Here is a 12,192-nt window from a genome sequence, read left to right on the forward strand (position 1 = left end):
AATATCCATTCATGATTAAAAAAAAAAAATTCTCAGCAAACCAAGGAGAAGGGAAGTTTCTCAGTCTGCTAGAGGACCTCAACCAAAAACCCACAGCTCATTATGATGGTGAAGGAGTGAATGCTTTCCTTCCAAGACTGGGAACAAGACCAGGGCTGTCCACATTCATCACTCCTGTTTGTTTTTGTATTGGAAGTGATAGCCAGTGCAATAAAGCAAGACAAACAAATAGAAAGTACACAGATTTGAAAGAAGACGCAGAATTGTCCCTATCCAAGACTCCATGATTTTTTACGTATAAAATCCTCGGGCTTGGGATTTTCCAAGGTGATCCCTTGGCTGATCCCTCCACCTTCTCTGGCGCCTCACCCAAGTGTGACAAAGGGCTCTGGCCTCTGCAGGATGCTCTTGGCACCACGGTCAGAGGCAGAAGAGCTGACCCAGTTTTCAGGCTGTCCTCATGGGTTCCAGCTCATTACTTAGGGTCCGGCTGTCCTTGATCTTTCCCATTTGTTATCTGGTTTCCTTCCTGTGTGTCCTATGGGTTTCAAACGCCAGGACCAGATGTGGAGATAAATGGACTTATAGACTCAATATGTACATATTCTACTGGCTTCACTTCTCTGCTTGAACCCTGACCCGGTTATCTAACCTCTCAGTTTGATCATCGCCAAAATGGGGATAATTGTACTTATTTCATCAGTTCACGTATATTAAATCGAGATAGCATATCTCATATCAAACTCTATGTTTCTTAAAAAATATTTTTTAATGTATATTTTTGAGAGATAGAGAGTGGGGGAGGGGCAGAGAGAGGGGGAGAGGGAGAGAATCCCAAGCAGACTCTGTGCTGTCAGCACAGAGCCCAGTGTGGGGCTCGAACCCATGAACTGCGAGATCATGACCTGAGCTGAAGTCGGATGCTCAACCGACTGAGCCACCCAGGTGCCCCCAAACTCTGTATTTCTTACATGGGAGACTCTTGGACAATTCTCTGCTTTCATTACATAATATATATATTTTAATTTTAGAAAAAAATGGAATAAACTGTTTTATTTCTGTGTGCTTCTTCCTTGAAGACAAGTGACACATCCCGTGGGTTGTGTATATATGCGATGAGGGTGTTTATGAAATTCCTGTGAAAATTCTCTTTGTTTCTAGAAATATTCTGGCTTGTCCCTTTCTAGTAGAGAAAGAGAGGAATCTTCCTGTTTTCCTTCCTTCTCCTCCCCCCTCCCCTCCCCTCCCCTCTCCTCCCCTCCCCTCCCCTCCCCTCCCCTCCCCTCCCTCCTCCCCCCCTCCTCCCACTCTTTCTAACACAGGGAGAAGGATTTTTAATGTCCCAACTGAACATTTGCCCAAAGAGAGAAGATAATTATATTTGGATAGCAACATTGCTGTGCTACGTCTGCACGGTGGGACCCGTGTAAAGGGGTCAAAAAAACCTCCCCTTTCTGAGGGAGTCACCTGGCCGGTATCCAGACTCCAGCTCTGGGCAGCCCACCTCTGTTGCCCGCTCCTGAAACCACGTGAGCCATACCAGGAGCTGGGTGAGTACGCCATGGTTTGGGTTGGGCCATGGAGACGGTGAAATGGTCCCACTTTCAACACGGGTCTGGAGGCAAAGCAAATGACATTGGACACGGATGTATGTCGCATCTTACAGGGACAGTGGGACGGCAGGGTCACCTGGATGGACTTGGTCTCTCAGTGCTCTGAAACATGCCTCAGTGCAGTTCAGTCAACCTCCATTAGACTTTGTCCAGGATGGCGAGGCAAGCACTTTTTCCAGTTTTCTGAGGCAGTTCCAGAAGAGAAGGGGAAAGTCGATCACTCAAAATGATCAAAATGACCTGTTTCCCCGCCCTCCGTCACCTGGCATTTACCTAGAGCACTTAAAAAAAAATTTTGTTTTAATGTTTACTTTTGAGAGAGAGCATAAGGTGGAGGAGGGGCAGAGAGAGAGGGAGACATGGAATCCGAAGCAGCTCCAGGCTCCGAGCTGTCAGCACAGAGCCCGACGTGGGGCTCGAACTCACAGAGCACGAGATCATGACCTGAGCCGAAGTCGGACGATTCACCGACTGAGTCACACAGGCGACCCTTTCCTAGAGCACTTTTTTTTCTATTAACTCTTTCAAAAGTGGAATAATTGAGACATGCATTTTATAAATCCTAGTTAATAGACTTCTTCACGTAAAATTTTGGATAGTTTTTGTCCAAACTACAGTAATAATAATTCCTTGGGCCTTAATTAAATTAAATCAATTAATTTAATAAAATGAAAAGTATTCTATGGGGCGCCTGGGGGGCTCAGTCGGTTAAGCGGCCGACTTCGGCTCAGGTCACGATCTCACGGTTCGTGAGTTTGAGCCCCGTGTCGGGCTCTGTGCCGACAGCTCAGAGCCTGGAGCCTGTTCGGATTCTGTGTCTCCCCCCCTCTCCGCCCCACCCCTGCTTGTGCTCTGTCTCTCTCTGTCTTTCAAAAGTGAATAGACATAAAAAAAAAATTAGAAAAAGTATTCTAGAAATCAAGTCGATTTTCTCATTTTGGAAAATGTTTTCTCCACCTGACAGTGTTCCGGACAGGAGAGAATGGATTTGGTGGGAAAAACTGGCCGGTGGGATCATCGTCTTTCCTCTCTAAAATGGAACCTCACCCATTGATTAAAAAATGCAGTTGAAGTTCGATTTCTCATTTAAAGGACTTAGACATTCGGGTAGTTTGGGGCAGATCCGAGAGGGAAATGGGTCAGCTTCACTGCTGTCTGGGCCTGGCCCACGGGGTGGATGCCGGGCGGGTTTCCTCGAGCGCTTCTCCAGGGTCCCCTGGCCTCATCCGCAAGGCTCAGCTGTCTGGGCGCATGATCTTTCTAGTGATGTCCAGAATGACCCGCCTTTCCTGTAGCCCCTCACCGTGTTATGGGCGAAAGAGCATGAGCTACGTAAGGGGCAGATTTCGAACGGAAATCTAGTTTTGATGCGTGCCAGGCTGGACGTATCAGGGCCCCACTACTTAACCTCACCCGAGCCTCGGTCTCTGCGTCTGTAAGATGGAGTTTGCACCTACTTTGTGTAGACTTTGTGACTCTTTTGTAACGTTTATCTATTCTTTGAGAGAAAAAAAAGAGAGCACGAGCAGGGGAGGAGCAGAGAGAGAGGGAGACACAGAATCCGGAGCAGCTCCAGGCTCCGGAGCCGTCGGCACAGAGCCCGACGCGGGGCTCGAACCCACGAGCCTCGAGATCACCACCTGAGCCGAAGTCGGACGCTCGACCGGCTGAGCCACCCAGGCGCCCCGAGTCTGTGACTCTTACGCAGAAAAGCGACACCCGGGATGCAGCAGGTCCTCACTATTAATTTCGTGGTCTTCCTCCTCACCTCTGTGGCTTCCAACGTGTCTCGGATTTCCAGAGGAACCGGCTCCTGCCAAGGCCTCCTGGTCCCAAGCGACACGTGCCGACACGAACGGTGATGTGTGCCATCGCCAGCACGAAGCCAGCGTCTCCCCGTGCTGGGTCTTCCAGATACAGGATGCGGGCGTCAGAGGCGGCCAGCGTGTGGCCCGGATGCTAGTCCTTAGGTGCACACCTGGAATCTCATCTCAGTGTCGTGGCTTCCTGGCTCTGTAACCCCGGGCACATGTCTCCTCCGCTCTCACTTCCTCTTTCCTGATCCAGGGCATTTCCCCACAGGCGTGCGGGACAGATGGTAGCCGGTCCACGCAGAGCGCTTGGCACGCAGCAGGGCCGCACGCGTGTTAGCCAGAACGACGCGCTCGATCTTTGTGATTCCACCGCAGGCAGGGGAAGCCGCTCTCCTGGCAACGGCAAGAAAGAGGTAAAGTGGCCCCAGCACGTACACAGCTTTGGAGCCGTTGAAACCCACTCTTTGAGGAAGCGTCCTAAGAGCTTAAAACATTTTTAAGGTCATTTCTCTTTGGGGACATCTGTGCCTTTGCAATTTTCCCTTCAGATGGGCAAACAAGCCACGCAAGTCAGGGCAGGCTGGATTCTGCTGCGGTAACAGACAGCCCCGCTTCTCACCCGCGCCCTGCGTCCGCTCCAGGTACGCCCCCCGCGGCTCTCCACCCTAGGCGGTCTGACGGGGCTCTACCGTTGGGAGCACTCCGGAATGGAGAGAGCACGGGGCACAGTCACACCGAGTGCCGCCCTTTTCCTCCGGACTCATTGTATTAACCTAAGCAAGTCATGGGGCAGCTGCCGACGCCCGGGGGTGACGGGTGGAGGAGAGCAGGCCACTCCACGTGGACCCAGGCAGCAGAGAGCTGAAGTACTGAGTACCGATTACCAGCACCCCGACTTCACAGAAACGTGAGGCATGCGAACCCATCGATTCTGCTTGACCCATGAAGCGGTGCTGATGTTCTGGGAGGGCCTGCATGGCACGGATGTCAGAATGGATGGTGCTTTTTCCCAGGGGAAATGAAAAAAAAAAGAAAGACTTATCAGTTTATAGTTGAATTCAACGTGACTTTGAGGAACAGCTTTTCCTAAGAACTGATGATGAAATACAGATCTAGACGCGGAGACTGAAGAAGTGACCTTATCTGTGAATGAAAACTTGAATGCAGTCATTCCTAATAGCAATGTGGTGTTTAATCCATAATTTGGGCAGTTGAGATGCTGACAAGAAAACCTTTAAGGAAGAAACAGCAGATTCCCATGGCCCGTATTTCCATTTAGAGCATCAGCAAAAACTTTTGTTTTGTGGCAACTTTCATGTCAATAGATCTGTTATTAAATAAGACCCCATGAGGACGCCTGGGTGGCTCAGTCAGTTGGGCGTCCGACTTTGGCTCAGGTCGTGATCTCACAGTTTGTGGGTTCGAGCCCCGCATCGGGCTCTGCGCCGACGGCTCGGAGCCTGGAGCCTGCTGTGGATTCTGTGTCTCCCTCTCTGTCTGCCCCTCTCCTCCGCGTGCACTCTCTCTCTCAAAAATTAAATAAACACTAAAAAAAAATAAGACCTGATCAGTCCTACGTTGATCGAGGAGTGAGTCTTGCATCAGATCTTTCTTTCAAGAGCTCCTGTATCCCCGGTGTGCACATTTCCGAACAAGCGGTGACTTGGGAAGATCTTACCGGTACCGGGTCGGCTGTAGTGTAAGCTGTGTCCACGGAAACCCGTCCCAATACGGAGCAGCACACACAGAAGCAGCAGGGCGAGAGCAGGAAGGTGAGTGCCGCGGCCCGCAGGGTAAATCCCAGGGGGGCCGTGTTCGTTCATCTCGGGTGCGCGCCTTTGGAAAAGTGGGTAAACGATGAACAACACACCTAAAGATGCTTAGCTTAGCGTCTGGCTCAGAATTGGCGCCTGATAAATGCTTGCGTTTGCTCGCAGCCCTGCTGAATGTTGCTGCCCTCGGTACTGCTGTGTGTCCCGCCTGCCTGGGAGACGTGGGGGATGCATGGGGTTCCGGCGGGACCCAGGTTCGGGCCCTCGAGACAAGGCCACCTGTCAGTCTGTGTGTGGAATGTCCACTTGTGCCACCGCCTGTCACAGCATGTTAGCGGTGACAAGGCTGTGAGCACTGGAATCCTTCAGAAGCGCTCGGCACGTCCTGGATCCAGCTCTTGGTGTGTGTGTGTGTGTGTGTGTGTGTGTGTGTGTGCGCTAGAACCTTGCTGCCCAAGTGTGGTCCCCGCTCTGTATGAGCATCTTAGCGCCCAGAGCTTGTTACAGAGGCAGACTTTGGGGCCCCGGCCCGGGGCCCGGGTGTCAGAAGCTGCAGACTCACCACGGGTCAGGGGATTCGTGTGCCCGTTGGAGTTTGAGAAGCACCCAGCCCACAGAACAACTCACATTCCTTCCAGAATAGACAGATGCTTTTCGGAGGGCTTCTTTAAAGCCAGACAGTTGCACAGCCGATCCTTGAAGACTGCTCCACGGCCCCTGAACTTTCAACTCCTGGCAGGAGGAGAAATGGCCTTCTCTTGTCTCCGGCCACAACTGGAGGTCTTCAGGGAACAGGCAGACGGCAGGGAAGCCGGCCCACAGCAGGGGAGCTGAAGACAGCCTCTGAGTCCTCTCCGGGCCCCGGTGCTGACACGCGGCTGTCGCACCTCCCGTCCTGCTCATCCGGCTCTCTCAGCTGGACAGCCGGCGCCCGGAGCGCCCTAGGAAGCGAGCCGTGGTCCCGGCGAGGCAGCTCCCGGCCCAGGCTGTCCGCAGGCCGCTTCCTGGGACTCCGCCCTCTGTTCGGGCTCCCTCTCCGCTCTGGACGTGTGTTTCCTCGATTCGCAGCTTCGTGGCCTTCCTCACGTCTTGGGTCTGCTCCTGAGCGACAGCCCCAGGGCCAGCCTCTGCCCAACCTGGGACACGGCCCGGCTCACTCTCAGCAGGCGACTCCACACGCCTTCCAGCCGCACTCAGCTTTGACCCTGGTGACCCACCCGGTGACGCCCCTTCTGGGTGTCACCCCGCCCCCAGCACGAGGAGAGGGGGCTCATTCCTACGACGCGCATTTCTTCCGCGGAGGGGATGGGCGTATTGGTCACGGCCTCCAGAATCACACACGCGTTCGGGTTTTGCCAGTTGCCGGACGTCTGCTTCCCGTAACCACGTCGAAAGGCCCAGGGGACCATCGCTCTGATCGCGGCTCCAAGAGAACTCCGGGTCGCCCACCAGGTGACAGCTCTCCCTGAGACCGTCAGAGAGCTTCACGTGCAAGACGGCTGCCGGAGCCGGACTCCAGACCAAGGCGGGCCCCTCTGAGGGGAGATGGGCACGTGAACTGTGCCAAACGTGGCAGAGAAAGGAGGGCGAGGCGGCGGCCAAATCATAGGTAGGAGCAAAGCAGCCAGTTTTAAAGACCGAACCTGGGCCAGCGGGTCAGGTTCGAATATCAGGAGGCCTGGGACATAGGGAAGCTTGCAGTCACTGCCAGGCTCCTTCCACGGGCCTGCCCGAGGGATTGGGGATGGGGCGGAGGCCTCAGAAGAGCCCCCTCGGTGGCACCGGCTCGTACGAGGGCGTCAGTGGCTCTTGCGAAATAGACACAAGCTCCCCATTATCCTCTTCTGCCGATAGAGCAGAAGCCTCGAGCCTCCCGTCCCAGCACGAACACAAAGACCCAGTGCTGCAGGCAAAGGGATGGGAGACATTGTCCCTCCTGAGACCAGCACAAATATACGGCTGAGAACGGCTTCCATGGGAAGGAGGAGCGGGAATGCTCACCAGACTCCCCCTTGGGGCCCAGATTCGCACCGTTTGCCTAAGACCCAGCATCAGGAATCCCTCCTGCCACCACTAGGAGCTGAGCACCATTAACAAGCAAGGGCTGTCTATTTCTGGGGAGGGGCCAGAGCAGGAGAGCGACCCCCACCCCCGAGGGGCACAGGCTCACAGCGAAGCGGCCGCGAGTCGGGATGGAGCAGGAACCCAGGAGACCCTCCAGCACCTCAACCCTGTATGCAGTCAGCCCTTCCCTGCAGGGTTCTGAAGCCTGTGCTGCTCTGAAGGTAATGATCCAAAACAAAGCGAAACTCAAAGCCGGTTCAACATCTAACGTGATCAACAGCCATCTTGCCCCCACACCACAGGCAAAATTATTTTTTACGAGCAGAAAAACCACTTCCTTCAGTCTCTACTACTTATGCATGGCTTTCAGCAGTCGATCAAAAGTTGACACTTAAAAAAGCGAAGTTAGGGGCGCCTGGGTGGCTCGGTCGGTTAAGCGTCCGACTTCAGCTCAGGTCATGATCTCGCGGTTTGGGAGTTCGAGCCCCGCGTCCGGCTCTGTGCTGACGGCTTGGAGCCCGGAGCCCACTTCGGATTCTGTGTCTCCCTCTCTCTCTGCCCCTCCCCCGCGCATGCTCTGTCTCTCTTTGTCTCTCAAAAATGAATAAATGTTAAAAAATCTAAAAAAAAAAAGGAAAGCTAAACAAAACAAAAATAAAAACTAACTGCCAACAGGTACAGCCAGCCCCAGAACCAGAACTGGAGACGACCTGGTGTCAGTGCTCTAAGGCAGGGATTTTACCGTAACCGTGAGGAATGCTAGTCTGGAGGAAGAGGCAAGTAGCGTGCAAAAACAGGTGTAGGATTTCAGCAGAAAGGTAGAAACAGTAAGAAAGCGACCAGTAGGAATGCCGCAGGTAGAAACTGATACAAGACACGGGAATTCCTTCGGCGGGAGCATCAGTAGACTACTCTCAGCCGGAGAAAGACTGACGAACTTGAAGACAGACCAACAGAGATGGACAAAAGTGATACACAAAAAGAATAAAAGAATGATAGCTACAAACAAGGTATCTAAGAGCCACGGGACAACGTAAAATGATCTAACATACATGTAACTGAAGTCTGGAGTAAAAGAGAATGAATACAGCCTAAGAAATAGTTAAAAAGACCAGAGCTAAGCATTTTCCAAAAATAATGCAAGACAACAAACCTCAGAGCCAAGGTCAGAGAACCTCAACAGTATAAATACAAAAAACAAACCAAAACATAACAAAATAGAATGAAAAAACCTAACAAAACCAACCAAAGAAAACCCCCCAAATAAAATAAAAACTCACTTCCACATACCGTAATAAACTGTTAAAAACCCAAAACAAGGAGCAAATATAGATTGTTTCCAGAGCGGGAGGGGCACCTGGCTGGCTCAGTCAGTAGATTGTGTAACTCTTGATCTCAGGGTGCTTAAGTTTGAGCCCCCATTCGGTGTGGAGCTCTCTTTAAAAAAATCAGCTGGATTTGGGGTGCGTGGTTGTTCAGTCAGTTGAGCAGAAGACTCCTTTTTAAAAAAATGTTTATTTATTTATCTTGAGAAAGAGAGAGAGAGAGAGATTGAGGGAGGGGCAGAGAGAGAGAGGGAGAGAGAGAATCCCCAGCAGGCTCCACACTGTAAGTGCAGAGCCCAACATGGGGCTCGAACTCACTAACCGAGAGATCATGACATGAGTGGAAACCAGGAGCTGTTCGCGCAACCGACTGAGCCGCCCAGGTGCCCCTCTTATAACCATTTTAAGAGATGGTTGACTAAAGCAAAAATAGCGAGGGTTTATAACATCTGGAGAAGCAGAATACCTGGAATTAATCACCTTGAGGATGGGAGGGAGAGGCTGGAAGGATCACGTGGTCAGCGTGAACCGCCGAGGTCTCATAATATCTTGAGATTTTCCAATTGTTTCCAGGCGTAAAGTGGGACTTTCAGATCGGTTGTATCTCCGAACACTGTTACACATGAAGAAGTGTAAGCAGTACTGTGTCCGCGTGAGACTCACATTGGAGAGAAAAAAGCCTTTTTATCATTTAATTTAGTCGTTCTCAAATCCAGCTAATGTCAGAACCTCTTGGGAGTTCGTTAAAGCTGAGCTTTCTGGGCGCGGTGCGTGAGAAGTGTGACGCCCGAACCTGTCTTGGGTGATGCCCCCTGCTTCAAGTGCCCACTGGGGACACGTGTCCTCCAGCGGTGCACGTGGCCTTCCTCCGGGCAGGCCCCCAGGCTGACTCAGGGCCGGCCGGCGGCCATCCAGTGAACCACCCCTCTCGCTGCCGCCCGGAGACTGGAGACAGGATGAACCCCAGGGAGACCCCTCCTTTTAACAAGAAGCTCTGTTCCCGGGGTGCCTGGCGGCATCCGACTCTTGATTTCGGCTCAGGTAAGAGCTCACGGTGCGTGAGTTCAAGCCCCGCATCAGGCTCTGTGCTGACCTCATGGAGCCTGCTTGGGATGCTCTCTCTCCCTCTCTCTCTGCCCCTCTCCCAGCTCGTGCTCACGCATGCTCTCTCTCTCTCTCTCTCTCAAAATAAATATTAAAAAAGAAGCAGCTGCGTTCCCGTGGGGGTCGGTGTGGAGAGATAGGATTCCCCGGGAACAAGGGGCTGTCCCTGACAAATCTAGGGACCTTGCCCTCCAGAAACCAGGGGGCCACGGGCGGCCAGCCACACCAGCCTCCGTGGGGGCCGCTGTGTGGTTTACAACAGGAGCCACTGGGCCACGGCGAGCTCCCACAGCCCCCTTTCGTCCAGGCCGAGGCCACAGATGAGTACCATCTCCTCGGGGACCCACGCTGGCTTGGGGCCACGTGTGGGACGTATTCCGTGGGCCAGGGTTGGGTGGAGGAGGTTGCCTGGCACTCCTGAGTCGACCATGGCCGTGGTCTGGAGGTGAAGACAGGAGGCGAGGGAGCCCCCGGCGTTGGGCCGCGTCACCAGCAACAGGGGTCAGAAGATGGACGGGGAGATGGGGGAAGGGAATTCTAGCGTGAAGCCGTGGGTGGGGGCTGGGCTGCCGGGGGGGGGGGGGGCGTGTGGGCAGGAGGACGGTGCCGCCCTGAAACCACAGTGGGTGGCTCCTTCCCGGACTAGTGTCCTTCCCTCGATGGAACAGCAGAGACAGGATTTCTCTCTTCCACTCAAGGTGGGGGGGGGGGGGGAGAGGCTGAGACTCGGCCAAATACCCCAAATCTAGAAACCCTGGTGACCCCTTCCTTAGGTGTGTGCTTCCTCCAGGTGGCAGGAAGAGGCGTGGCCGCCCCACCTCTGTGGCTGGTTTTCTCCCTTCTTCCATACCCACTTCCTCCATTCGGGTTCTCGTATGTAAAGCGCTGGCTGACATTGTGTTTCTGCCAACATGACACCCAAATGAGTAATTTTCCTACCGGCTTTCTGAAGACTTGGTTCCCAAAAGCCCGCGGCGGTGGCCTGGGGCCGAGGGTCGGTTGTTGGCGGGCAGCCCTTTGGTGTCGACAAGCGGGATCCACCGAAAGTGAGATTCCTGCCGCGGATCTCCTCGGATGACGTAGGAGCTGCTTGCTCCTCGTCGAGCTTCCGTGTGTAACCCCCAGGCCCGTCGGGCGCACCCCTCCCTGTGAGGCCTGCACCCCTACCCCACACTCGAGGAGATGGCGGCCCAGAGATGAAGCGACTCTCACAGTCCCCTCCCTTCTCCCGCCGCCGACAGGTGGTCAAGATTCAGACGCCGATGTGACCCCAGGGCCTGTTGCTCTCTATCGCGTCCTGGGCCAGCCGGGACCCGGCGTCTCGCTCCCGTGGCCCGGCCACCGCAGTCCCAGCTCCAGTGCCCCACGTGTTGTTCGTTTCCGTGTCCTAGGCCTGTACCCTTTCGGATCTCAACTGAGAGGGAATTTCAACTTCCAAAGGAAATCCCAAGTGTGAGAGTCCATTCACTTCCCCGAGACGTGTTTTTCCGACGGCCAGAGCACCTCTGTGGCTTCTGGCCAACTGAGACTCTCTGTCTAACAGAGGTTGACGGCATCTCTGGGGTCTCTGGCCAAGCGGTGAACGAGCAGTCCCGAGCAAGGAGAAGTCAGAAAGGAAGCTGCCCGGCCCTGCCGGGGTTCGCGGAACCGGCCCATAGAAAGGCTGCCTACCTTTTTTTCTTTCAACCTAAAACCTCTTCCCCTTTTGAGATGACAAATCACAAAATCGGCTTGCCCCAGATTGTGGTGATCTCCCCCTATCTGTGCATCGACCAGAGGCTGATTCAAGAGATCAGGTCTGGGGATGGTTAGAGAAACGAATTCAGCCTTTACAGGATCCACACTGTCTAACGAATTTCCCGAGCCCGTCGCCATTTCGTCCCCCCAGTCCCGCGGCAGGTATTTCTGGAACGCCCGCCCTGTTCCAGACGGTGGGAGTCAGCCGTGAACAAAACAGAGCTCTGCGGCTGCTGGGGCTTGCGCGCTGGTGAGCGCAAGCAGGCAAACGCCTCGGGCAGGGGACGATGGAGCCAGAAATGGGGTTGGGGCCCGGAAGCTACTGCAAATCGGTGGTCAGGGAAGCTCGAGCATTTGTGGCCCCCTAAGGGCGTGGGGGGGAGGTCGTCTGGGGGAGGCATTCTTGGTAGTGACGTAGGACGTAGGACAAAGGCCCTGAATCAGGAATGTGCCCCGCCAGCTCCAGGAAGGGCCTGGTTGCCAGGGTCGGGGTGACCGGTGTCCACAACAGAGGCACTTGGGGGATAAAGCAGGGAGGTGGCTGGAGCGTGCAGGGAGACGGCACGTCCTGCGTGTGCCCTGGGGGTCGTAGTCAGGGTGCGGGGGTTTATTCTCATGTATTTGGGGCGCCCCTGGAGAATTTTGAACACAATACAGACATGATTCCAATGCATTTCAAAGTCCCACTTTGTCCCTTGGGTGGAGAAGGGACCTCAGAGGGCAGAGGGCGGGGCGGGAGACCAGCCGAGAGGGGGGGGGGGGG

The sequence above is a fragment of the Prionailurus viverrinus genome, chromosome B2 (genome assembly GCF_022837055.1).
Source record: "Prionailurus viverrinus isolate Anna chromosome B2, UM_Priviv_1.0, whole genome shotgun sequence".
Lineage (NCBI taxonomy): Eukaryota > Metazoa > Chordata > Mammalia > Carnivora > Felidae > Prionailurus > Prionailurus viverrinus.